This window comes from Bos indicus, chromosome 23, assembly GCF_029378745.1.
Source record: "Bos indicus isolate NIAB-ARS_2022 breed Sahiwal x Tharparkar chromosome 23, NIAB-ARS_B.indTharparkar_mat_pri_1.0, whole genome shotgun sequence".
NCBI classification, from domain to species: Eukaryota; Metazoa; Chordata; class Mammalia; order Artiodactyla; family Bovidae; genus Bos; species Bos indicus.
This window is the reverse complement of record NC_091782.1, coordinates 54068951-54095954: the sequence shown is the minus strand read 5'-3', so window position 1 is coordinate 54095954 and position 27004 is coordinate 54068951. Positions and strand designations below refer to the sequence as shown.

General features: G+C 46.6%; 1 protein-coding gene across 11 annotated transcripts in view; it reads right to left on the bottom strand.

The window, feature by feature from the left end:
- The window catches only part of EXOC2 (exocyst complex component 2), a 131611-nt gene extending 124281 nt beyond the window's left edge, over nt 1-7330 (bottom strand). For 6 of the 11 annotated variants that reach the window (XR_011563573.1, XR_011563575.1, XR_011563574.1 and 3 more), the window contains exon 1: nt 6932-7329. The gene's annotated coding sequence lies outside the window, so the exon portion shown is untranslated. Of the gene's footprint in view, nt 1-6288; nt 6403-6436; nt 6462-6931 lie in introns of those variants that run through there. The other 5 variants (XM_019985756.2, XM_070778504.1, XM_070778506.1 and 2 more) reach the window with 4 other exon arrangements.
- Between the last annotated feature and the right edge of the window lie 19674 nt (nt 7331-27004).

Below are 27004 nucleotides of genomic sequence, written 5' to 3'. Positions count from 1 at the left end.
CTTTCATTTTCAAGGCCAGGATGGAAAGCAAGCAAGGGACAGGAGGGAGGCTTTTCTTCTCAGATCATTTACCGAAGCTCAGGGTTAACATCAGCAGGAAAAGCAGAACAACCAGCCACCTATATGAGCTCCTCTGGCAAGTGTCAGTGGCCCAGCCTTTCCTTCCTAACAGGCATTGGCAACACTAACTCCACCCCAGCAAGACTGCTGGGAAGAGGAAGACGTGAAAAGTGGAAACCCCCAATACCACCAACAGTCTACCTGTGCTCACTTAAATCACAAGACACTTAACCTTCTCTGCGAGAGTGTTCAGGAACGATTGAGGAATGCAACTGAGAAACTATTGCTCAATTATTTACAATGAAAAAATTAGGGGAAAAAGATATTGTCCTAAATTTATATTACTGCATAAAAACAAAGTTTCATTTGTCCCATGGTGACATGGGCTCAGCACAAGTACTTCCATATGGGGCCTGTTGTCTCTTTTTTTTTGATAGTCTTGACTTGTCAGATCTTTACTACGTAGTCTTCACTTGTGTAATCTTTACTATGAATAGGTCAATATGACTGTTAACAAATATAACTACAGTAAATGGGTATGCCAAAATCACTGTCGATTTTCAAAAAAGGTCAAGGAATCAACTGTCAGTTTAAACTGGTCACTTTTATTGAAATTGTTAAACATGACTGAATGTCACTTAACTCCCAGATTCCTTTACATGAGTAGAGCTGGATTAATTTGACCCAAATTTTACATAATACCTTTCCCAATTTCTAAAAATGCATCAACTTCGTCACTTATCTTAAAACTTCTGCTTTAACTGCCTAGCTCTACCTCAAAAGAAACTTCCCCAAGGCCACAAATCTTGACACAGTGAAAGCAAAATCCCGCCGCACTCAGCAGCGCCATCATTTCTGAGCCTGGGGATCAAACGGGGAGACGCCTCCGGAGGAGGCTGCAGCCCAGCTGTGAAGGATGAAGCTGCGGCAGCGGAGCCGGCTTAGGAGGAGCTCTGGGCTCAGTCCCGGCATCTGAAGCAACGTAAACAGTCGTGCTCCCTCCCATCCAGCCTGTTAGCAGCCTCTCGGCTGAGGGAGACCACACACTCGGACCACACAGCGCCAGCTCAACTCGCACGCAACGTCCACCAGCTGTCACTGGGGGGAGGGGAAGGCAGGAGGAGACGGGCGGAGGGGAGGGGCGTCCACCAGTGTCACTCCGGAGGGAGGGAGGGGAGAGGGAGACGGGCGGGGGCGGGGCGCGCCGCCGAGAAATGCGGTTTCCTGAGAACACACGCCGCCAGGCCCGGTGTGGCCTTGACCTGCACTCCCCCAACCAATTTAGTAGCTGATGAAGGATTAACAAAGCATCCATTTACCATCAATTAACCTCCTGTCCATCACAGGTCAAAAGAGAAAATTACCATTATAAAAGCCTTTCATTAAGATAAAGACCGATACGTTTTCTTATAATCTATAATAAATACTTAAATAAGGGCACATTCTTTTAGATTTATATTACCGTTGATTTTAACCTGCCTTCCTCTTTTCCTTTAATGAAGCACACTACAAGAATGTGAAGTGTTTCTGTAACAGAGGTCAGAAAACTTTAATTCTGAATTTTTTCCGTATTTCACTGTGGCACAATCTTTAATTTTCCAAAAGACTTACTGGTACAATAAAAGACAGTAAATGGTTTTTTACATAACTTCAGACTAAATATACATAGAAAAACATAACAAGTAGTGGCATTAGGGGAGAAAAAGCAGAAAATGTAAGCCCAAAAACAGGATTAAAAGGATTTAAATCAATTTTAAAGGATTAAAGCACTTTTTTTAAACTATTTAGTATGGAAGAATTTTTATCTGAATGCAGACAAGAAATGTGAACAAAACAAGGGATCAGGTGACCTTTCAGAGAAGAGGGCAGGCACAAACTGTAGAAGAAAGGCCACTGCTGAGGACACGACATAAACATCTGTCCCATCACTTCATGGCAAAGAGATGGGGAAACAAATGGAAATAGTGACAGATTTCATTTTCATGGACTCCAAAATCACTGCAGACAGTGACTGCACCCATGAAATTAAAAGATGCCTGATGCTTGTTAGAAAAACTATGAAAAACCTAGACAGTGCTTTAAAAAGCAGAGACATCACTTTGAGGACAAAAGTCCACATAGTCAAAGCTTTGGTTTTTCCAGAAGTTCTATATGGATGTGAGAATTGGACCATGAAGAAGGCTGAGTGCTGAAGAACTGACGCTTTTGAACTGTGAAGTTGGAGAAGACTCAGTAGAGGACAGCAAGGAGATCAAACCAGTCAATCATAAAGGAAATAAACCCTGAATATTCATTGGAAGGACTGATGCTGAAGCTCCAATAAATTGGCCACCTGATTCGAAGAGCTAACTCATTGGAGAAGACCCTGATGCTGGAAAAGATTGAGGGCAGGAGGAGAAGGGGATGACAGAGGATGAGATGGTTGGATGCTATCACCGACTCAATGGACATGAGTTTGAGTACACTCTGAGAGATGGTGAAGGACAGGGAGGGCTGGCACGGTGGAGTCCATTGGGTTGCAAAGAGTCGGACACAACTGAGCAACTGAACAACAATAATGCAACAAAAGTTATCATACACCCCCTGCCTAATCACAGCACTTTACAAGCGGTAAGGTCCTAAACAATTCACAGAAGCAAAACTAAAGGCCAACCTTGCCAAAAACAGGCCATTGGCAAGAGGCAGAGGGCCAGCTCTTCAGGGTTGCAGGACTCCTGAGAGCTACCCTACGGCAGGCACACCCTAGGTTGGGCCGAGGACCTACACTGTGCAGCTTACATTCTAACAAAGATCCAGGCTTCCTGAGTCCCGCGGTCCACCGTCCTTTCCATACTGGCACCAAGCTGTAAGTGGGAAACAGCAAGCAGAAGGAACCACTAACACCAAAACCAAAACTTAATCCAAAATGTATAGTCCACCCCAGTCTTAAATGCCACAAACAGTATTAAAGGAACTCAGCAGTGGCCACAGGACTGGAAAAGGTCAGAGTTTTCATTCCGATCCCAAAGAAAGGCAATGCCAAAGAATGCTCAAACTACCACACAATTGCACTCATCTCACATGCTAGTAAAGTAATGCTCAAAATTCTCCAAACCAGGCTTCAGCAATATGTGAACCATGAACTTCCAGATGTTCAAGCTGGTTTTACAAAAGGCAGAGGAACCAGAGATCAAATTGCCAACATCCACTGGATCATGGAAAAAGCAAGACAGTTCCAGAAAAACATCTATTTCTGCTTTATTGACTAAGCCAAAGCCTTTGACTGTGTGGATCACAATAAACTGTGGACAATTCTGAAAGAGATGGGAATACCAGACCACCTGATCTGCCTCTTGAGAAACCTGTATGCAGGTCAGGAAGCAACAGTTAGAACTGGACATGGAACAACAGACTGGTTCCAAATAGGAAAAGGAGTTCGTCAAGGCTGTATATTGTCACCCTGCTTATTTAACTTATATGCAGAGTACATCATGAGAAACGCTGGACTGGAAGAAACACAAGCTGAAATCAAGATTGCAGGGAGAAATATCAACAACCTCAGATATGCAGATGACACCACCCTTATGGCAGAAAGTGAAGGGGAACTAAAAAGCCTCTTGATGAAAGTGAAAGTGGAGAGTGAAAAAGTTGGCTTAAAGCTCAACATTCAGAAAATGAAGATCATGGCATCCGGTCCCATCACTTCATGGGAAATAAATGGGGAAACACTGGAAACAGTGTCAGACTTTATTTTTCTGGGCTCCAAAATCACTGCAGATGGTGACTGCAGCCATGAAATTAAAAGACACTTACTCCTTGGAAGAAAAGTTATGTCCAACCTAGATAGCATATTCAAAATCAGAGACATTACTTTGCCCACAAAGGTCTGTCTAGTCAAGGCTATGGTTTTTCCCGTGGTCATGTATGGATGTGAGAGGTGGACTGTGAAGAAGACTGAGCACCGAAGAATTGATGCTTTTGAACTGTGGTGTTGGAGAAGACTCTTGAGAGTCCCTTGGACTACAAGGAGATCCAACCAGTCCATTCTGAAGGAGATCAGCCCTGGGATTTCTTTGGAAGGAATGATGCTAAAGCTGAAACTCCAGTACTTTGGCCACCTCATGTGAAGAGTTGACTCATTGGAAAAGACTCTGATACTGGGAGGGGTTGGGGGCAAGAGGAGAAGGGGACGACAGAGGATGAGATGACTGGATGGCATCACTGACTCGATGGACGTGAGTCTCAGTGAACTCCGGGAGTTGGTGATGGACAGGGAGGCCTGGGGTGCTGCGATTCATGGGGTCGCAAAGAGTCGGACACAACTGAGCGACTGAACTGAATGAAGCTTTTGAACAAACGCAGTACAATTTTCCAGGAAAAAAAAACAATACACAAACAACCTTATTAAGTCAGTTCCAAACTCCTCTTCCTGAACTCCAGGCATTCCATAATCTAAATGCACTCACATCTCAGCCCTGGGCCTCTGTTCCTAGTAAGCCAGCCAGACATTCATGTGCCTTCTCTCCAGAGGGCCACATTCTCCCCCATTAGGGTCTGATTTCCCTGCTGCTGCTGCTGCTAAGTTACTTCAGTCGTGTCCGACTCTGTGTGACCCCATAGACGGCAGCCCACCAGGCTCCTCTCCATCCATGGGATTTTCCAGGCAAGAGTACTGGAGTGGGGTGCCACTGCCTTCTCCACTGATTTCCATGAAGCCTTCCCAATTCCTCCAACCCCAAAACATCCTCTCCCCTCTCCGAATTCCTATTGTATTTACACTGAATATTGCAGCTTAGTTCTTGGCTATTTAATGGAGAAGACAAAAATATCCCCTTCTGAATCCAGACCACTTTTATTTCTAACATGTGTCAGACATATGTTAAAATTGGGAGACACAAAAATGACTAAGACTAATCCCTGTCTGGCAAGAGCTTCTTCTTTTGACAGACGTGTAAATAGCTACAACCCCTAAGATAACACAGGACAAGTGCTAAGTGGTTACAGGATCCACTGATTTGGAAACTTTCAAAGCAGGAAACTCTGAGATAATCTAGTTTTCTATATTCTCAGGAACAAGGAAACTGAGGCCCAAAAAGACTGCTCAACAGCTCAGCCCACACTACAAAGCAGGGAGTGGCAGCACATGGACCCGGAGGTGGAGCTTCAACTCCACCTCCAACTTTCCAGACTGCAGTCTAAGGATGCCTGCAGGTGTGTCCACAGCTCCAAGGTGTGTAATTTCTCCACAGTCGCTGTAAGTTTGTGTGTTTGTATCAATATTTCTTTTAAGCTAACATAACAGTGTGGAAAATCACATGACTGTAACTCAATACTTCCACCACGCGGTCTTACCAGGGGACCATGCACTCCAGGGGACCCAGGAACACCTTCCTGGGAATCTGAGAACAAGCAAGGCCCTAGCACACTGCTCACCAGAGTTACCAGCGTTACTTCCCATTCCAGTCCATCTAAAATCCTCTTAAATCCTAAATTTAGGCCAATCTAAAATTGGCCTAAAACTCACCTACTCAGCAAACATGTTAGCTCCACTCTGTGGAGGTGCTGATCTAGGAATCCTGGCTAGATGAGATGAGTAGACTAGAGAAAGGGTGAAAAGTAATGGAGACACTAACTGTACAAGGATGCCAGGCCTGACACTAGAAATTGTTCTATATGTATTCAAGGACTGCCTGTGCAAAAATGTTAAGTACTAATTTCATTTCCCACTAGGTTTATCCATAACAGGCTCTCAAATTTTCGTGGAATGAATGTAAATTTAACTTGTCAGGTTAATATCTTTTAGAGAGGTAATTTTCAATATGATATTCGGTTTAGGAAATTAAATACCTGAAAGATCATTTTCTGCAACTTCCAAGCATTGTTCCATGTTACACTGGGGGACTCTCTGTTTAAAACCACAAAATTTTTACTCAACCAGACAGAAAAGAAGATTTCAGTACTAAGCACACATCACCCTCTTTCTATTGTCTCCCTTTGGGTCAGCAACTTTTAACACAGAGGTCCCTTAGGAAGCTTTCTGCTTCCAATCCCAGTGCCCTAACACCAAGCCTGCCTAGAAAATAATCAAAATATTACTATGCACTGGAAAAGGAATCCACACAACCTCAGCTAGAATTAGCTTTTCAAAACAGTACACTCAGATGAAGTCGCTAAGATTTTTTAATATTTTAAAAAAATTTTTCCTTATAAGTTTACTCAGACTGAAAAAAAAAAAAGACGTTTTCTCACACATATTAGCAGGAGCAGTCTTCAGCGATGTAAGAAAAGCTTACTTCCATTCAGACAGCTGTTTCTTAGGAGAGTACACAAGAGTTCGGGCCCCAGGGCCTCACTGCAGGCTGTCACTGGCCGATAAACGCCATTTCAGGCTACTTACACAAGCATCCTGAGCTTCCGTCTCCCCGTCTGTAAAACGCGGATGACACCGTCAACCCAGAGAAACACTGACGGGCACCGAGCAAGTCTCAGTACAGCTCTCCAGTGACGCAACCGAAGGAAACAAACAAAACCCGCCTCTGGGATTCGCTCTTCAGCAATAATTTCTCCAGCTTTACAGAGTCACAGGTAAGCAGGTGCGCCAAGGGGCAGGAGAGGCCAACTGCAACCCATTCCCGAGCGTCAGCCCGCTCCTGGGGCGCTAGCAGAGAGGAGGGGCCGGACTCCGGGACGCCCGCAGCTGCCCAGGAAGCTGGGCCGGGGCTCCAAGACCCTCTCGGTTCCCTGGTAGGCAGGGCTGGGGCTCCGGGACGCCCGCAGCTGCACTCCAACAGTCCGGGCTGCAGAGCGACGCGGGCCTGACTGCGGCTGCCGGCTCCCCGCCCGCCGCCCGCGCCCCCGGCAGCCTCTCCAAGGCCTTGGCCCCCTCACCTACCTGCAGGCCCGCACGGACAGGGCCCCGCGCCGCGGCGGCCAGCGGCCCGCACCCTCACTTCCGCCGTCGCCGCGCCGAGGGCGTCGATCGGCCGCGCGACCGAGGGTCTAGCGCCCGATGACCGGGCCTCAGGGGCGGGGCGGGGGCAGGAGTTGGGAGACGGTTGGGAGCCGAGGGCCCGGCCGCGACCCCGGTCCCTCAGAAGCCACGGACTGACCCGCGTCTGGGCAGCAGCGACACGCAGCCCGCGAGGGCGCGGTGCTAGCGGCCAGCAGCCCTGAGCGCGGACACTCGGGCTCGGCCGCCGGCCCGGACACGGAACGACGGCCCTTGCGGGCCGGGCCAGAGGAAACCGGCTGCCTGACAGGGAGCTCCGGCCGCGGGTCGGCCGGAAATGACGCGCCGCCCCGGACGCGGCGGGACCGGAAGGGAGCATGCTCTTCCGGCCGCCGGGCTCGGCGCGCGTCCAGGGCTGAGTTTTGGCGGGGCAGGCCGGGGCCTCCGCTGCTGCCTGCCCGGCCCTTTTCTCCACGCGGCTGTGCGGTCACTCCAGCGGGTGCCCCAGCAGATGGGCCCGGGTGTTGCCCCGGGCCCTGGGGGTGTCGCGGTGCTGACCGCGGTAGAACGGCGCGCTGCGTCCGCCCCGCGGTGCAGCCGGGGGACCGGGCCTCCCTTCCCGGAGGTCAGGCAGAAGCTGGTGGCTGGCGGTTTCCTCAGAGCCGGATACGGGCTCGGGTTCGGGTTAGTCTCCCGTGACGGCAGGGCTCGAGCAGGCGCTGAGCGTCGCTCATGGTGTCTGCTGTATTATCCCATCTGCTGCTGGCACCTGGGACAGGCCTTTCAGAGGGAAAGCGCTGTGACAGAGGGGCCGGCGTCGCAGGACGCACTGCCCTGCCCCGCATCCCGCACCAAGAAGCCGCCATCCCCCTGGGATGGTAGAACGGCCTCAAGGGCACGGCTGTGGCTCCGGCCGGGAACAGCGTCTTGCAGCGCTGGGTGCAGTGCTGTGGGCCGCAAGGACTCCTGTGAACCTCATACCACACTGGTGCTGTGTCTCCAGTAGAGCCCTGGCTTCCGCGGCAGGGAAGGATGCTCTGCCAGGGCGTACGAAGGTCCCCTCAATCCTAAGCCCTCTCCTCTGGGCTCCTTATACAGGCGACAGAGAAATGACCCTTCTAATTAGGGGAAAATCGGGGCAGGGAGGGATACTTCTGGACTCAGGGCGCTCCCTGGGCATCTTTTCTGTGCCTGGTGATTTCAGCAAATGGGTGAAGCAGCACCCCTGGCAGGGCAGACATGGCAACAGGAGCTCAGACCCCACCAGGACAAAGGTCTGGTCTCATGGTCAAGCAAGCAGCCTAGGCTGGCTGGTGGAGAGTGAGGGAAATCCAGAATGAGTGGTAAAAGAGGAAGATAAATCTGGCCCCAGGCCCATAGCTCCACCTGTCAACACTCCTGGTGGGGTGTGACATCAGTGTGAAGAACCAAAAGACCACCTGAGCACAACAGGGCGCAGCCATGCTCACCAGAGCCCACCCCTCTGCTGCCCTCTGCTCTCACAGCTGTCCCTGTGCCTCGGGACTTCTCCCCTGGACACATGGTGGCTGAAAGCAGGCTGCAGCAAAAGACCAGCTGCCTGGCTCCCTGGGCAGCTGGAAAGTGGATCAGCATGTCCAGAGTTCCCCTCCTGGCTGGGGCCCGGTACCCAGGGGCCCCCCTTCACCCACACCTCTTTTTGCTTCCTCTCCTTTCCCACTGACTTCCCCATCCCCTCCTGATGTTTCCTGGCCTCACTTCCCAAGTTAAATACTAGCGTGGAAACCATATCTCAGGGTCAGCTTCTGGGGAATCCAGCCAAGATAGTCATTATCACAGAAAAAAAAAAAAAAAGGAACCGATACTTATTACAATTTGAATATGTGTTGAACACCTGTTAGAGAAATACATCCTGAGAAAAAGGTAATAATTTTGAACAAACACTCTGAGTTGTGGGACTTGGTGTGACTCAGTTTTCTCCCCCTCACCTCAGAGGGAATACTCCCTCCTGTGCGCAGTAACTCAGCTGCCCCAGGATCAGTCCCCTTAAACAAAGGCAGCTGGCGGTACCGCCTCATGGTGAAGCTGAACCTGTTTCTTGTTGCTCTTTCTGTCTCCATGATGCGTCATTCCCAAGTCAGGCGATCCTGCCATTAAGCTGGTTTGAATGACTCTTGAGGACTCACAGGTCTCTCCTGGATCAAAAAGAGACAAGTAATACTGTATCCCTGAGACAACAATCAGAAGAAGGAGAGAGTCTTTTACTAATGTAAAAATTACTGGAAGTGTTTCCCTTCTTTTTTCTTAAACTTCTGGTCCACATCCTGGAGCCAGCTGGCAAATGTTAGTGCCATACATGCAGAAGCTGGCCGGAAATGAAAGCATTAAACCCCAAATTGCTGTAGTAGCTGTTGAAGCAATTAAATACCATTGTATAGCTTGTGTTTTCAATTCTGCATCAGATTTCGTTTGACCTAGAGAGGAAAAAATAATTCTGAAGCATGGAATTCCTTTGGTTTCAGTCAGGAAACACTGATGTCACAGTCCGCTATTCTATAGGTTTGTTGTTTTTATGAACATAAAGAGCATCTGAAGCGTTTCCTGCTACATGCATGTCAGTTCGCAATGGACCGTAGTCAGTACAGAGTCTAATCCTCAGACCAGTTGTAACCTGTCATATCTAGTGATCCTTTTTACCAAAGACTGACCGTTGTTTTGGAGAAGGCAATGGCAACCCACTCCAGTACTCTTGCCTGGAAAATCCCATGGACGGAGGAGCCTGGTAGGCTGCAGTCCATGGGGTCGCTAAGAGTCTGACACGACTGAGCGACTTCCCTTTCACTTTTCACTTTCATGCATTGGAGAAGGAAATGGCAACCCACTCCAGTGTTCTTGCCTGGAGAATCCCAGGGACGGGAGCCTGGTGGGCTGCTGTCTGTGGGGTCGCACAGAGTCCGATGCGACTGAAGCGACTTAGTGGTAGTAGTAGTAGACCGCTGTTTGTTCTGTTAATGCACAGTTTAACAAAGCCCCTTGCCGACAAATTCCTGTCTGTATTGTAGATACCACAGAGCCTTACACAGCAGGTGTTCAACACATCAGGCCAGCTGCCTTGTAATAGCACTAACCACAACCTAAATAAGTGTTGAATCGAAAACTGAAACTACCATGACGATACGTTATGATAGTGGCAGAGTTGAGAGAAGGTCTGTGTCAACATGTGCCACGGCTTACTTAGAAGCAACAGTGGTGAGCCAAGCGTGCTCTAAATCGTGACGATATGTGAATTGTGGAGATGTTTTATTGAGTACCACCCAACTTTGTCATTCTTTGCTGGAATCCTTTATGGTTTAAGACCACAAAGATGATTTGAAATCCTCCAAGGTTGTAACGGTCATGAGGCTGTTTTAGCAATTCTTGGATTGGGCCTACTGAGTTAAAGAGTCTTGCTACCCTGTACTCCTAGCAAATGCCTTTGTGGGCGCTTGATCTATCTGTCTCCAGCTTCAAAGCTCTGTAGCACAAAGGCCTCAAAGTAAATGTCTCTAGTTTTACTGCAAAGCAGAGCCCTTATATTTTTCTGCTTACCTTCTATTTGCATATTTTGTTAAGAAAACTGTAAATAAAGCTTGGTCTACACAAGGATATGGCGTAACTCCACGGCTGCCACCCGGCACAAAGACGCAGCTGTGTTTATTTCGGGCTCTCTCCTGGGTGTCTGTAGGTGGTCTGGAGGAGAACAGAGGAACTGTGGGAAGTCACTGACTGCTGGGGGATGAGAGGTGTGCAGCCCTGCTAGGTCCTGCTGCTGCTGGGGATCTCCGACTAGGAATTTAGACCTCTTTATGCTCTAACTGAAGGTCTTCACTGAATATAAGGTTGCATTTTAATTCATTTTAAATCGCTAGGCAGTTGGAGGTGGTTGGGGGCTTTTTTTGTTTTGTTGTAGGTTTTTGCGTGTGTGTGTTTTGTCTTCAGACTTTCCACTTGAAGGTCCTGTGTGCTTTGCCTCTGTCAGTGGCCATGGAAGATGGTGCCATGTTTCCAGTTGATTCCACTGATGTGACCCTGCCCTGATGAACTGGGGCTCGGAGCCGCTGGCTGGCCGGGTGGCCCTTCTCCTCTGCTGTGTAGGAATGTCATCATTTCGGTTCCACCCAGGCAGGGAGAGGTAGTTGCCAGCCTCTCGGCTTTGATGTAGGATCCCAGTCCTCTGGACACTTCTTTGTGAAGGCTTCCCACTTCTCAGGAGTTTCAGGAATGCCTCGCATGCACACATAGTCAGCCTGGCCTCAAATCTTATTCCTTTGATTTTTATCTGAGTCTTCATTACTCAGCTAACACCTTGTTTGCCACAAAGTCGATTAGAGATTTTAAACTCCCTGAAGGCAGTTTTCTCATCCTGTCTTTGGTAGGTTTCACCTACATCGTGAACTAAGCTGTCCTCTCTTGGGTAGTGAACATGAACCGGGGGGGCTCGTCCCAGCCCCCGGCCCCCTCCCGCTGGGAGCTCTGCCCTCTGCAAGCAGCAGCTGCTGCCTTCAGGGCCCAGTGTCAGCTGGCCCCCAGCAGGGATGAGCTCCCTCTGCACTTTGCTTGGCACAGAGGGGCAAGTACACAAAAAATTAAAAGCCAAGGTAATGTCCAATTCACTCTTCAGACAACAGCCTATACCTTTGTTCTTTCTGACTGGACCCTTATAACAAAAGTGATAACATAAAGCGTAGGCAGTAGATTTGAGTAAGAACTTATTTTTGTGCACTTCCCTGGTAGCTCAGCTGGTAAAGAATCTGCCTGCAATGTAGGAGACCCCAGTTCGATTACTGGATGGGGAAGATCCGCTGGAGAAAGGGAAGGCTACCCACTCCGGTATTCTGGCCTGGAGAATCCCATGGACTGTGTAGTAGATGGGGTCACAGAGAGTCGGGCACGACTGAGCAACTTCCACTTTCACTTTATTTTTGTGCTCCTGGTGGAGTTTGAGCAGTGAAATACTAAACATAAAGAAACAAATATCCACGGTCCCTGAAAAACCAGGAATTGACTATATTGCTATTGGTTTAAATATACATAGTGGGCTTCCCTGGTGGCTCACATGGTAAAGAATCCACCTGCAATGCAGGAGACCTGGGTTCAATCCCTAGGGAACACCTTCTGGAGAAGGGAATGGCAACCCACTCCAGTATTCTTGCCTGGAGAATCCCATGGACAGAGGAGCCTGGTGGGCTATAGTCCACAGAGTTGCAAAGAGTCTGAGACTAATGACTCTTTAGTCTCAGACTAATGACTCAGAAAATGACTGAGAGACTAATACTTTCACTTTCATGGACAGGAAGATAGGGATATAGATTAATTACACTGAGAGTCCAAAAACCCACATTCTGAGCCTGGCCTTATGTGAACCCTGATCAGAGACATTCTCTGACCCCTTGAGAGTTCTGGTCATCTCATTTTTAAAATAAGGCGGTGGGTTGGAGACACTGAAAAGTCCTTTAAGCTCTCAAATCTCATGACCCCTCTTCCCAACAAGCAGCTATTCCACAGTGAATTTTGGCTGAACTGCAGGCCTTCCTCTGGCAACTCCATCTGACCATACGTATAGGACAGGATATGGGAGGAGCTAGTGGCGTTTTTCCGAATAACTCTATGTGCCAATGGTAGTGGGTCACATTAATTGTTCTTGGTATTCAATTAAAGGAATTTTTTGTTCCTTAAATTTGCCACCTATGAGGCAGTCCATTTTAAAACAGAACTCCTAGGTTACTTTCTCTGAACTTGAAGCCAGTCATTGATCCTGTGCTGTTTGCATGACTTTTGCCCCTCCGTCCTGAATCACATTCACCCCTCCGAGCTCCCTGCAACCCTGTGAACTGATTGCATTGCTTCTGTTCCCCTGGCCCAGTTTTGAGTGGAACACCAACAATAGGTTAGCTGTAAAGGGAAATAAAAAGAGAAGAACAGTGTAATGTAGACATGTGGGGTGATTGTCAGCCTTGTGTTTTTATTGAATTCCTACCTTTCCATAAAGTAATTCCTTCTAAGCTTGGCCTCATGTTTTTGGATCCCAGATGTGCGGGGCAGTGTTGGTTTGCACTGTTGCACTTTACACACACGAGTCATGCTGTGTGCCCACCCCACTAGCAGAGGCGCTCAGACGTGCAGACACACGGACAGATTTCCCCCTGTGCATATGCTGTCTTTCTAATATTCAAGAGCTTTTCAAACTGTAGACTTGTGAGTCTCCCTAACAAAATTTTGTTTGAAAATTTGTGAAGACTATGTCTCTAATGCTGTAATTATATTTTATCCTAGAAATGTATATGCTCTATTTGCTGATTTCAGATTGTGGAAGGAAACTTCAGTGGCTGCTGGTAGTCCTTTCACATTATTTGAGCTTTGCATATGTTTAAATGTGTCATTCTCACTGCTGTTAAGTGGCCTTCTGTTTGTAAGCATGTATTTGTCAGAACACATTTAAAAGGAGGTTTTTGTTCTTTGGGAGAATAATTTTTGAACCAGAATTTATAAAACATATTTTCCTTGGTTACAATGCTGGCTTGGTCTGAAGCGCTAATTCTCTTTCACTGTCTAACAGAAGAGCGACCAGCCATGGTGTGACAAGACACAATATGGATTAATAGCTAGAAAAAAAATCAAACACCATCCAATTAATAGTACTTTGCATAAACATGCTGGTAACTGTCGTTGCTGTAGTTTAGCCACTAAGTCATGTCTGGCTCTTTGCAACCCCATGGACTGTAGCCCAACAGGTTCCTCTGTCCATAGGATTTCCCAGACAGGAATACTGGAATGGATTGCCATTTCCTTCTCTAGGAGATCTTCCCTACCTAGGGATCGAACCACATCTCCTGGATTGGCAGGCAGATTCTTTATCGATGAGCCACCTAGGAAGCCCAGCTAGTGACTGACTTTAAATTTGGCTTTTAAAAATTGGCAGCAATTTTTCTAGTAATATAATTTCAGACCAGAAACTATAATGTAAAGTGGGACATCATCCATATAAAGGGTGCAGTGCATTGCTGTACAGCCCTGTCTGCACCTCCTGCCACGCCGGGGTGTTGGCATACTTTAAGAGAAATGGAGACAAATTAGTTCTTAAAGAATTGAGAATGTCTTCCTGAATGAGACCAAGCAGTGTCCTACATCAAACAGAGGCAAGCTTTTTGAATTTTTAGTTTATCTCCTTTACTTACAGAATTTTCACATTGCTTTCCTTTCTTGGTTTACACACCATCACACTCTTTCCTTTAAAGATGTCTAATTTCCAGACTCACCAAATTGTATACATTAAATATGTGTGATTTTTGTGTTCAATTCTACTTCAATAGAGCTGGTAGTAATTTTTTTAAACGTTTTAAGATATCTATGTTTAACTGATGCTAGAGGCAGCTGAATTCTAGAAAGCACTTTCAGAAGTTTATTTTCTGCATGAAACTGATCGTCCAACCAGTGATGCAGACACTCTCTCTGTAGGAGCCCTTGGCAGCCATCCGAGCTCACTTTCAGATCAACAAGCACTGACGCAGCGCCTCGCAGTCTGGGTGCTGCTCTCCTCTCCTGCACGTCCTTTCCTGGTTTCTGTGAATTAAGCTTATCTGTCATTAAAGACATTATAATTATGATTTTTTGCAATATTTATTTTTCAAAAGTAAAATAAGAAAAATATATTTTGGATTGGTGGGAGTTGAGGATGATAAATGAAAAATCCTGTTTTTCGTCTTGGTATTTTTTGTGTGCAGGTCCTGTTTCATAAATATTTACAATTCAGGCCAAAACAAATTGATTGCCTGAGAGAATCTTTTGGGGGAAAACATTTAACAAATAAAAAAATAGCAGCTAAACACTGAAGAATCTGATTCTCCTGCTTGCTTTTCAAGCATACGCTAACATACTTAAATCAGTAAATTTTGAACGGAGACAAGTAAAGGACTGGGTTATTGGTAAGGTTAGAGCTGACAGTTATGTAAGCCATTAGGGGTGGAAATAACCCTGATAAACTTGCTGCTTTCAAAGCGAGTGACCTATACACTATTAACCTTTGAATTTTTTAATGTAACCTTATTCGTGTAGGAAGCAATATATATATCCACATTCTGTGCACACACATTCACGTTGTTGTGGTCTCTATGGAGACAGAGATATAGGCCTTTGGTAAGTTCATATGAGAATACATTTGCAATTAAATATACATTATTACCACTATTTTGGAGAAGGACAATAACAAATCATTCAAACGTGCTTTGAAACTATATGCCCGTCCTGACTAGGAATCTAATAACTGCATGTTAAACGTTTTAAATTACTATAAATGTTACATATTTCATGACATTTTGTGAACCTAAATTTTTAGAACACTGGCCTTGCTTATAAAATATAGGGTCCAGGTAACTGTTTTGTGGAATCAAAGCCATCTCCTTTACCCAGTGAGATTTCATATTGTCTTAGCATTTAAACAGCAACAGCAAATTAACTTTTATAACCTTTAGGAACTTTACATTTTTTAAAGTGGAAATTAAAATAGTTCTCTTTGTAGAACCATTTTAATGAACTGCACTTCTAAGAAGACTAAACAAGCAGCTGATTTAAAGATGAAAAAATTAAAAATAAAACATTTTAGTAACTCTGGCATATGAATTTAGGCTGACTTAGCTTTTTAACATACCTGTAATATTTATACTAAAATTAATATTGCTAATAATAACAATTAATTATAGTCACCAACTGCTGAGAAACAGACCAAACCTTCCCTCACGTACAGCCTCTGTGGGAGTCTGGGGTGTAAACCTCTTCGTCTGGTGTTGAGTTCTCTTCAGGCCACTGTAAACCTAATGGCAGGGAGTTCCTTAAGGACAGTTTGGGGCTGCCAGCCTGGAGGGCAGGGGGTGGTGACCTTGAACCTACCAGTGACAGGAGCAGCAGGTGTCAGCTTCTTACCCCTTTTGCATAAACAATTCATGATGGATTCACAGGGGTTGATTATATCCTGTGGCTTTTGATTTTCTGAAAATTGCACTTTCATAGTGTAGAGAAAAATTGTTAGGAAACCAGAAAAGGCAGGAGCAGCAGGCAGGCAGACGAGGACCCTCAGCTGACGAGTGAGGATGGGGGATCGGATGGAGTGGGAATAGGGGGGTCCACATATGGGGCCCTCCCCTCCTGCACACTCCCCCTTCCATTTCCATTTCTCAACACAGCAAACACTTCTGAGAAAATTAAAAGAGTCTTAAGTGACTTCAGGGGCTTTGGCTTTCACCTTCTTTAGGCCACCTTTTTTATGCACACACACACACAGATGCACATGTATACACCCCCACACTTGTGCACACGCACACCCACACGTGTGCACACACCTACACATACATGTATGCACATGCATAAGCACACCCACACATATACATATGCACACATGCATGTGTACACAGCCACATGTATGTATGTATACACGCACACACACCATGTCCAGACACACACCCACAGAATGAAAAGCCGAGTTTGGAGATATCAGCAGCTGATAAGACTACAGGACAGTGAGCGGCTGCCCTGGGAGGCCCAATCCCACAGATGCCGGCGTGAGGATTGGGGCGCTGTGGGAGCTGCAGGCGTTGGATGTTCAGATTCCACTGTCTTAGCCTGGTTTAACCTAGCTGCGTTATCCTGTCTCATCAATCACAGTTCAAATATTTATTTTCCTTGCATCTCTTTAATCTTTCCTGTGAATTGAGGCCTTCGGCAGAATTCTGTGTGTGTGAAAAGAATGCTGACAGCAGTGTTCTAATTTTTAAAACGTTCTCCGATTGACACCCTTCTCTTTTGTGGCCGACCTCCTCATCACAGGAAGGTTGTAAACCGCGCTTTGCTTTCAACAGCTCTTGAGAGCGTCGGAGGCCGTGTAACTGGAGAACCGTGTTTGGGAGGCTCTGGGCTTCGTCTCTTCGTCCTGCAGTGAGTGGACAGTCCGCACTGGCAGAGCCTTGGCCTGGAAGTCTGTTAGGTGTCTGGCTCTCTTAGTTACGTACTGCACTTTGCCTCTTACAGAAAAGTGTTCAGAAGAACCAGCTTATTTTCTCAAGAAAAAGAAATCAGGACCAACCTGGTTTATTTTGCCTTGCGCTTTGGATAAACTAATCAGAATCAGGTGAACTGTCAGTTGTGTACAGTTGGACGTCAGACGCTGAAAACGACACACAGATCCAGCAGTCCCGGTCTCCAACAGTGCTCGTGCACCTCATTGCTGTCCGAGTTGTTACATTCCAAGAGGAAGCACAGACGAGATGTTCATACTCAGGCTTTCAGTTTTCTGTTCTGCGCGACCCTCTTGGCCGCCTGTGCCCCCAGAGCCCGCACTGCAGGTAACAGCCACCTCGTCATAGAAACCCTCAGCCCAGGCTGGGAGTTTTATCAGGAGTAGTTTAGACATTTTCAGAATTAATGTCTGCCGGGCAGTTCCTGAATTCGGCTGTGAGCTATGTCAACGCACAAGTTGTAAAGCATGCTCAGTGTCGCACAGCCCGACCTCAGGGAGCGGCAGCAGCTCTCTGCCACACAGGGCAGGGCTGGTCACAAGCAGGGCTTTGGTTCTCATTTCCCCTGTGAAGTACATTTCGTTTTAAAAATATTTTGCCATTTCACATCACATCAGCCATGCTAAAATTTATTGTTAACTCCAGCAAAGTGGAAACACTAGCGGGAAATATTAAAAGTATATAAGTTAGTTTTGAGACTTTGTACAAGTAGTGAAGTGTTACCTTCCCCGGTGTCTGTTCTGACTTAACGGCAGGAGGCGAGTCTCCTGATGGACTGCATCCGATGCATTTATTTTCTTTAGAGGTCTAATTTACCCAATAAGACAGACATGAGAAGAGACCACTACTGGAAGAAATGATATGAATGTGGATAATGTGATTTCTTTTTCACATTTTATTAAAACAAGTGAAATGAAAAGAAAAAATCCTAAAAATTTATCTGAATTTACCAAAGTAGTGAAAATCTGCCAGCCTGTTTTCTAAGCTGTTCAGGTCAAAAGAGCTACACTGGATTAAACATTTGGCACGGCTGTCCAGGGTCAAGTGTCTTCTTTATTTAAACTGTAATATTTTCCTATTTTCATACTTGGTTCCATTACTGTGTCTGTATTTTTAATAAACACAGACTTAGTTTCCTTTAATACCTTTTCTTAAAGTACATACTTTAATGTGCTTTTTAAACAAGCAAGCCTCAGAGAATTATTGTGAACCTCAATTACATATGTTGAAAAATACTTTTGTAGTTTATGAAGAGCTGTGTAAACATGAAGTGTTACCGTTATTACAGGAACAGCATTTCTTATAGAGTGACTTTCAAATACATAATCAGTAGCACATGAAAAACCATAATTATGTTATTCAGCTCACATCTGTATATTCAAAATCAGTACTTCAGCAATATTTGCATAGTCCCAGCAGACATTTTTTCTCTTTTAGCACCTTTAATTTTAAGACAAAATATATATGGAAAAGGAGTTCTATTTAAGAATTATAGTGAAGTTTTAATAAGTTTGATCACCGGAGCAGCCAGACACCTTCATGTATTTATTTTCATACGAAGATATGTGACATTGTCATTGATTTTTTTTTTACAGTTTAGCACTATTTTTCATTTTTTTAAAAAGTAACTCAGAATAGCAATTTAATGTTATTGATTGTTTGATTAAAATGAACGGATGAAAACTTTTATTTCCCACATCAGTTGCCCAAACTAATTAGCATAGAAATGTCTGAAGATTTCACTTTCGGATTGCAGCCTTGGAAGTCTTGCTGCATGGAAAGGTCTTCTAATGTCCCGTTTGGGGTGAACTGACATGTGACTGGTGTGCCCATCAGTTACACCAGGGGCAGAAACCTGTACAGACCATGGGAAGACAGCTCTCCCGACTGAGAAAGTGGCCTCGACCAGCCCTGCATAAGACGCAAAACTGAAAATTTTTTCACCCTCAACTGGCATTCTTTCAGGGAGTCAAATTAAAGTACTTGTCTTTGTTAACTAATTTACTTAACATGTGCATTTGTTTTTAACTATTCTAAATTATGATTTTAAAATATTTCATGCAAAATGTATCAGATGTTAAAAATTCACTCTCTCTGTATACACTCATCTCAGAAATGAAAGACGCACACATTCAGGATGAAATGGAAAGTCAGTTTTAAGGTGTAAATTCTCTAAGCCATGTGTATAATTCAATTTTTGCCAACATTGTGTTTTATACAACTTCATTGAAGTAGATTCCCCTTTGAATATTAGGCAATACAAAATTTACAGCAGTGGTAGATTATTAGAACAACATGGGATAACATCTTGATAAAATTAAAAATTCCACTGTTAGCCTTCATATTCCTAAAGAGAAATGCCCATGCCAGCCAGGCTGTGATCTTTAAGAAACTCTGGTGCTGCCATGAAGCCTTCTTACACGCAGGAGTCCGACAGAGGATTTGAGCCAAAGCCTCTTATGAAGATTCAGACATGGACAGTCAATTGTTGAATTTTACCAAAGAGTTCTGAATTTTACCTCCTATTCATTGTTCATCTTCTCTGGTAACTGAGTCCATCACTGGGTTTTCTTTCTTTCTTTCTTTTTTTAAAGGAGAAAGCCAACTTGTCTTTTTAGTTTCCTGAAAAAAACAGGCATTTCTGATGGTTTGCATTTAGTTGCAATTTATAAACGCTGTCCTGCAAAGCCAAATGAGGCACAGTCATCTTTTGCTGACGAGGACTGGCTTTTCTTCTCATTGTCCTAGTTTGAAATGGAAACACTGAACTGCTGAGAAAATGCCATGAAAATATAACCTACTGCATTCCAGGAAAATAAATAAGCAAGGCCACCCAAATTTTCAATTAGAGCTTGTGCAGAATGCAGGAAGTGGCAGGAGATCCGTCCCGGCGCCCCAGGCAAGGTCGCGGACACGGCGCAGTGCAGGAGGCTGGAAGGAGCTGCAGGGCCTGTGGAGATGGCCCGCCTCCAAGGAAAACTGCAGTCCACTGTGGGCGCTGAGGCTGGGGCTGCCGGCGGCCTCCCACCCTGCCCGGGAGCTGCCAGGCTGCACAGCTCGTGAGTGTAGTGGTGGAGGAACACTTGAAGGTTCTGCTGCGTTATGTGTTAAATACCAAGCTTCCTGAACATTCTCACTGTCCCTCACATACGGAGTAGTAGCCGCTGGAAACAGACACGCTCCAGACACTTGGTAAGAATTGGAACATGCTCGTGAGTCACAGTGTCAGGCAGGCGGGTGCCTCCCCGTGGTGGCACAGCCTGCAGTCGGTGGGTGTGTCATGAGCCGGGGACCTGGGGCCCTTCCTGCCCCAAAGCGAGGGTGGGCTTCTTCTGAGGACAGGTGTCTGAGGGGTAGACAGTGACGCTGCAGAACTTCCTTTCCTTAAGTGTGTTACTGAGATGCTTAGTCACTGGTTTAAAGGCAGGAGAGCTGGAAGACAGCAGACTCTTCAGGGCTGTGTGTCTGTACCTGACTCTGTTCCCTCACTGGCTTTCTCTTTCACTTCTCAGGTTTCACTATGGCATTTGGAGTTTTTCAGCTCATCATGTTGAAGTTAGTTAAAGAAAAAGGGTTGTTTTCCAGCCACACAATGTTGGTTGAGCTCACAAAGCAGCCCCTGTTATTTCGATGGGTTTTATCTGTGCTGTGCGTCTACTTGTATTTAATTTCAATCCACACGAAAGCCTTGAGTCACCTTCACACTACCTTGATGGAAAGTGAATCTATACATTGGATTTACTCTTACAACAAGGGGTGAAATAACTGAGGCATTACTGTGGACTACAATTGTTAAAACAGGGAGAGAACTCACAGGCGGATCAGGGCTGGTGGAAGACTATGCCCGTGTCTGCAGCTGAGGATAAAGCATGAAATCCAAAGGATGCTTTGTCATTGTTGAAGCAAGGATACCGTGCATTTATTGTAAATGCAGGAGAGCTTTTAAACACCAATTATTCATCACCTTACAAACACAGAGTCAAGGGGACCTGAGCACTGGCTATTTTTATTCCTGGAGAGTTCCTTCTTGTTGGAAACATTTTCTTGGCAAATCAGCTATTTTGTTAGGTTTGAAAGGCTATCGTTTCCTTTTCACAGTAAAGTCACGAATGCCCATTTCACACAATGCTGCAGCATTTCCTACAATAATTGAAGGCTTATGGTTTGGGGGTGTGCTCTTCATCCAGTTTTCCTACACAAAATAAGAAACAGGGGGAAAAAAGAAACCTCTTTCCATTTGCAATAGTTTCTCTCTCTATGTATATATATATGCCTTCACGTTTCGTAAGTGAAGCAGTTTCCAGCCCTGGGGAGATCTGGGGTCCCGCCCTGTGGGGAGGGAGCTGCCCTCGGGGGTCTCCACAAGCCAGGCACCCCAGGCCCCCAACTGCCGCCTCCTTGTCTCTTCTCCCTCTTCTCTACCGTCTTTGCTGTGACCGAAGCCATCAAACCTGCTCCCGGGAAGTCATCTGAGGAATTCCCACTCAAGTGTGTTTTTCGTTAGGTTGAACTTATTTATTCAGCAAATGTTCTCATGCACCACACTCGGTGAGAAATACAGAAATGACGTTGGTGTTTGCCCTTTGGATAAGACACTGAAACAGATGACCGAGTGGCAAGTCTTCAGGCTCGACTCAAGACCACGTGGACTAAACCTCTGATTTTATGGATGAAGAAGTTGAGGCCTAGAACCTGACAGCCAATATAGTGACTGTTTTCAGTAAAACTCTGCAGGAGCCTGCTGGGCTAGTTTCTTTCTGAGTTGCTTTGGTGGTTTGTCTTTCTCACAGGTCGTGGCGGGTGACAGTCTTCCCTTCCCTGCGATGGGCTCCCTGTCCCCCGGGCTTGGTCTTTCCCAGGCTTGTTTTCCCAGGGGAGCTGCAGCAGCAGTGGAGGAATGGCCATCACCGGCTCTGTCCCCTTCTTCCCCTCTTGGAGGACGTCTGCCTTGTTCTGGATGAAGACGGCTTCTTCAGTCCGGGTCCTGGGAGAAGGATTGGGTGGAGCAGAGCCTCAGCCAGGATGGGGACCCCAAGAACCAGAGAGAAGTGCTGCTGTCATCAGTTCCGAGGGTCCGGGATTGTTACGGCAGCAAAGCACCACTCAGGTGACGTGGTGTTGCTGCGAAGGCAGACGAGGTCCCGTCCTTCTGCACTGCTTCACCATGATCGGGGTTCTCTACATCACTGTCCCAGTTTTTTGCACTAAGTTCAAACAGTGGGCTTGTGGAGGGCAGAGGCCCACACACCCAGCTTCAGGGACCTCATCTGACCAAATGTCAGAAGCATCAGCTAGGTGCCATGAGAGGAGGGTCTTTAGAAGGAAGGAGGCAGGAGAACTCTCTGCCTTTGGTGCCTTCAGGTCACCTCCACCAGGGCCGTGTGTCCCGCAGGCGAACGCCAGAGAAGGCTGCCATGTCGGGCAGAGGATGGTCTGTCTCTAAGATAGTCGGAGAGCTTGCACAGAGCGCCCTCGGGGATCCAGAAGGCCCTCTTGGAGGAGGTGGCCTTTCTGCTGGGCTCTGAGGAATGAACAGGAGCTCAGCAGTCCAAGCTCATGGGTTCACCGTGCTGAGCTGCTGCAGGGGGAAGGCCTGGAATTCTTCCAGAGTGAACCGTAAACTCAAAGAATCCATATTTACTACATCAGGGCGAGTGTTCGTTTGTTTAGATGTGAGACAAGGTACTGAAATGCAATCTGTCTCTCCCAGCAGTTGCTGACAGTTTGGCTCAAGTCCTGCATTCGCATGGTTCCTCTGCCCTCACTCCTGTGTCCCCACTGAGTGCCCCGCGGTGTCTGGCTAAGCCGCGATCCTGAACCCGGGTGCTCAGTGAAGAGCAATCAGTCCAACTTGCCGGCCTTCCTCATGTCAACATAATGTAGGAAATAGTCACACTTTAAGAAGCAAAGGAAATCCAGGCCTGTACTTAACATGTAGAAAAAAATCAGAGATGTCAAGATTTGCCCAACATTTACGACGACTTTTCCTGAGCAGCAAGTCACATGTCTTCTTTCCATGAAGATCATAATTCACAGCTAAGCCTTATATATTCCTATTTTATGTGGAACTGTATGTGCCTTTACAATTTCATCAATGACTAAAATTAAAAAAAAAAAACAAAAAACTGGAAAAAAGCAATGTCTGATTGTCCTTAGAAATTGACTGACACACCATGGCTTTATTTCAGCTCAGTGTTTTAAAATGATGTTCCCCAAAATCTGAATTTCTTGTCCTGTCTCAGCTCCCAGAGGCACTGAGTATGTCCCTGAGTCCAGAGATAGAGGCTTGGTGTGCAGGGCAGGAGGTCCTTGGAGGAACACGCTTGTCCGAGTGCATCTGTCTGCTGGTCAGTGGGCAGATGGTGGGAACTGCCAGGTTGGGTCAACATGGAAAGAACCACAAAGACTGTTTAGTCCAATATAGATTTCCAAGAGGTAACAAATTTCTTAGCAGAAAAATGACCAGACCAGAATGATTTATATAAATAAAATAGTCACCATATAAGTCAGAGTGTATTGCTGCCCTCCTCATTGGAGGCGGTGTGGATAAACACGCAGAGGTGGAAATGGGCTTTGGGACCTGAGACACGTGTGAAGCCCTGGTTCCGCCTGGCGGTGCTCTGGGCACGTGAACCCCTCTGATCATCAGCCGTGGAGACCGTGTCTTCTGTTTCCAGCATCATGGTGTCTGGCACCAGGCAGTTGCTCCTTCTCTTCCATCTAAGTAACCATGGACGTGGTGAATATGAAATACTCATCAAGTTCCTTCTTGCTCGAGAGGTGGGCTCAGGGCGCTGCCCAGGACTCCCCTTTTCCTGCCCTTCAACCCCCCTCCCCCGCCTCCCGCTGAAAGACAAACCCAAAACAGAGCCTGCTTAGAGGTCATGGCAGAGGGCCACCTCCAGGGGAGCAGGCCACTCTGGATTTGAATTTGTCACCATTTTCCTTAGAGGGAGTGAGAGGAAAAATGAATTTAATTTAGTATAAAAAATAAACATTTCTGGTACTGGAAACGTTTGTGGGGTTTAAGAGCTGTTATCATTAATCAGTCAAGCGTGTTTACCCGGAGTCCTGACGGCTGTGAAACTGAGCCGCTCGCCTGAGCTGGTCAACAGAGACACCCCCACAGCTGGGATGGAGGGAAATGTGTCCACAGCCACCACCCTGTGCCCACCGCCTTGGGACGGGGCTGGCCGCAGAGTGCCTTCCAGGGCTGGAAGTGGGGTGGAGGCGGGCTCGGAGAGTGGACCAGAGCATCGCAGACCCCCTGCATCTGCGACCAAAGCCTGTTCTTAAGGTTGTGTTTGAACAGTTTCCCCGCTGCAGTTTTGAGAGGCAGCATCTCCTGTGGGCTGTCTTTCCTTGGTGTGAAGTTGTGGAAATTATCTCCACCAGCTGATCCTCTCCCAGAGAAGGAAGCACAGCTCTCAAGGGGGTGGGACAAAGTTGCTCAGGAGCAGACTCACAGCATCCCTGGTCCGACAGGTGGGAGGCCTGCGATGGGAGCATAGCTGGGACCTTGTCCTGTGACTGTGCTCCTTCCGTCTACAGGAGGAACCTTCCTAAGAAACTAGGGCACAAGGGAAGCCCAGAGCAGAGCATGTGAAAACTTGAGAATGAGCAGGTTTCCCGTTGAGAACAGGAGTGGCCTCTAATGGGCATATATGTATTAGTGGGTATCATTATCATCATTAACAGTGAGTTCGGTGCCAAGGGTGGTGATGGAGACGCTTGGAGGGGACCAGCAGGAATCCTGCTTGAAGGTGTTGCGTGGATGAAGGCTAAGCCCAAGTGGGCAAGGGCAGAGCTAGAGACACAGATGTGGTCTTGAGAGCAAGGGTCCTGAGGACAATCATGAGCATGGAGCAGCTGGGGAAATGGAGGGGCCAGGAGAGGTGCAGGAGGGCCCATTGGGCTGGAGGGTGATGGAGCTTCAAGCAGAGGCGTGCTTGGCTGTGTTGATTCTGCCCCAGCAGTCAGTGCAGTGGAGTGTGGTATTTGGAGGTCTTGGAGACTGGGGCAGGAGGGGCTTCCATGAGGTCAGAAGTGGCCTGTGTATGCTTCGCGGGAGGAGTACAGGAGGTTCAGGGGCCCCTGGGGACAGCACCCTGGTGCCATCACTCATGTCGTCCCACCTGGGGTGTGCAAGCTCTGATCTTCAAGCCCTCAGCCTTCAGCTGGCACTTCTGTAGGGACCATGGTGTCCTCAGCACTTCCCAATCTTTCCAAGAAGAATTGAGAGGCAGCGGTGATAGTTCAGGCACTTAAGGAGGGAACTCGCCAGACACTTTATCCAAATGACACAGAAACTGGCTTTAAGAGGTTTGCAGGTGTAGTTTGGAAGCTGAGGGATCCTTTGTTCTAAAGCTAATCTATAGATTGTGCTCTTCAAGTAACAGAAGGTTTTCCTGCCCTTTAAAATGACCGTATGTCCTTAATTTTTCCAGTAGTCATGTATGAATGTGAGAGTTGGACTACAAAGAAAGCTGAGAGCCAAAGAACTGATGCTTTTGAACTGTGGTGTTGGAGAAGACTCTTGAGCATCCCTTGGACTGCAAGGAGATCCAACCAGTCCATCCTAAAGGAAATGAGTCCTGAATATTCATTGGAAGGACTGATGCTGAAGCTGAAACTTCAATACTTTGGCCACCTGATGCGGAGAGCCGACTCATTGGAGAAGACCTTGATGCTGGGAAAGATTGAAGGCAGGAGAAGAAGGGGACGACAGAGGATGAGATGGTTGGATGGCATCACTGACTCAATGGACATGAGTTTGAGTAAACTCTGGGAGTTGGTGATGGACGGGGAGGCCTGGCGTGCTGCAGTCCATGGGGTTGCAAAGAGTCGGACACGACTGAGCTGAACTGAACTGAATGTCCTTAATATATAAAATAAATAATACATCTGTAATAGCAAAGGCTGTATATTGTCACCCTGCTTATTTAACTTATATGCAGAGTACATCATGAGAAATGCTGGGCTGGAAGAAGAACAAGCTGGAATCAAGATTGCCGGGAGAAATATCAACAACCTCAGATATGCAGATGACACCACCCTTATGGCAGAAAGTGAAGAGGAACTAAAAAGCCTCTTGATGAAGGTGAAAGAGGAGAGTGAAAATTTGGCTTAAAACTCAACATTCAGAAAATGAAGATCATGGCATCTAGTCCCATCACTTCATGGGAAATAGATGGGGAAACAGTTCAGACTTTATTTTTTTGGGCTCCAAAATCACTGCAGATGGTGACTGCAGCCATGAAATTAAAAGACGCTTACTCCTTGGAAGAAAAGTTATGACCAACCTAGATAGCATATTCAAAATCAGAGACATTACTTTGCCCACAAAGGTCCGTCTAGTCAAGGCTATGGTTTTTCCTGTGGTCATGTATGGATGTGAGAGTTGGACTGTGAAGAAAGCTGAGCACTGAAGAACTGATGCTTTTGAACTGTGGTGTTGGAGAAGACTCTTGAGAGTCCCTTGGACTACAAGGAGATCCAACCAGTCCATTCTGAAGGAGATCAGCCCTGGGATTTCTTTGGAAGGAATGATGCTGAAGCTGAAACTCCAATACTTTGGCCACCTCATGCGAAGAGTTGACTCATTGGAGAAGACTCTGATGCTGGGAGGAATTGGAGGCAGGAGGAGAAGGGGACGACAGAGGATGAGATGGCTGGATGGCATCACTGACTCGATGGACATGAGTCTGAGTGAACTCCGGGAGTTGGTGATGGACAGGGAGGCCTGGGGTGCTTCAATTCATGGGGTCGCAAGGAGTCGGACATGACTGAGCGACTGAACTGAACTGAACAGACTGAATAGCAATGAAGAATAATCAGGCAGCTCATATCATTTTGGAAACCATTATAAATGCTTCTTAATCTAAATGAGTCTTCTTCCTGTTATGGACTGAATCATGTTCCCCACAAATTCATGTTGAAGCCTCACCCCAGTGTGGTGGTATTTGGAGATAGACCTTTCAGGAGGTAATTAAGG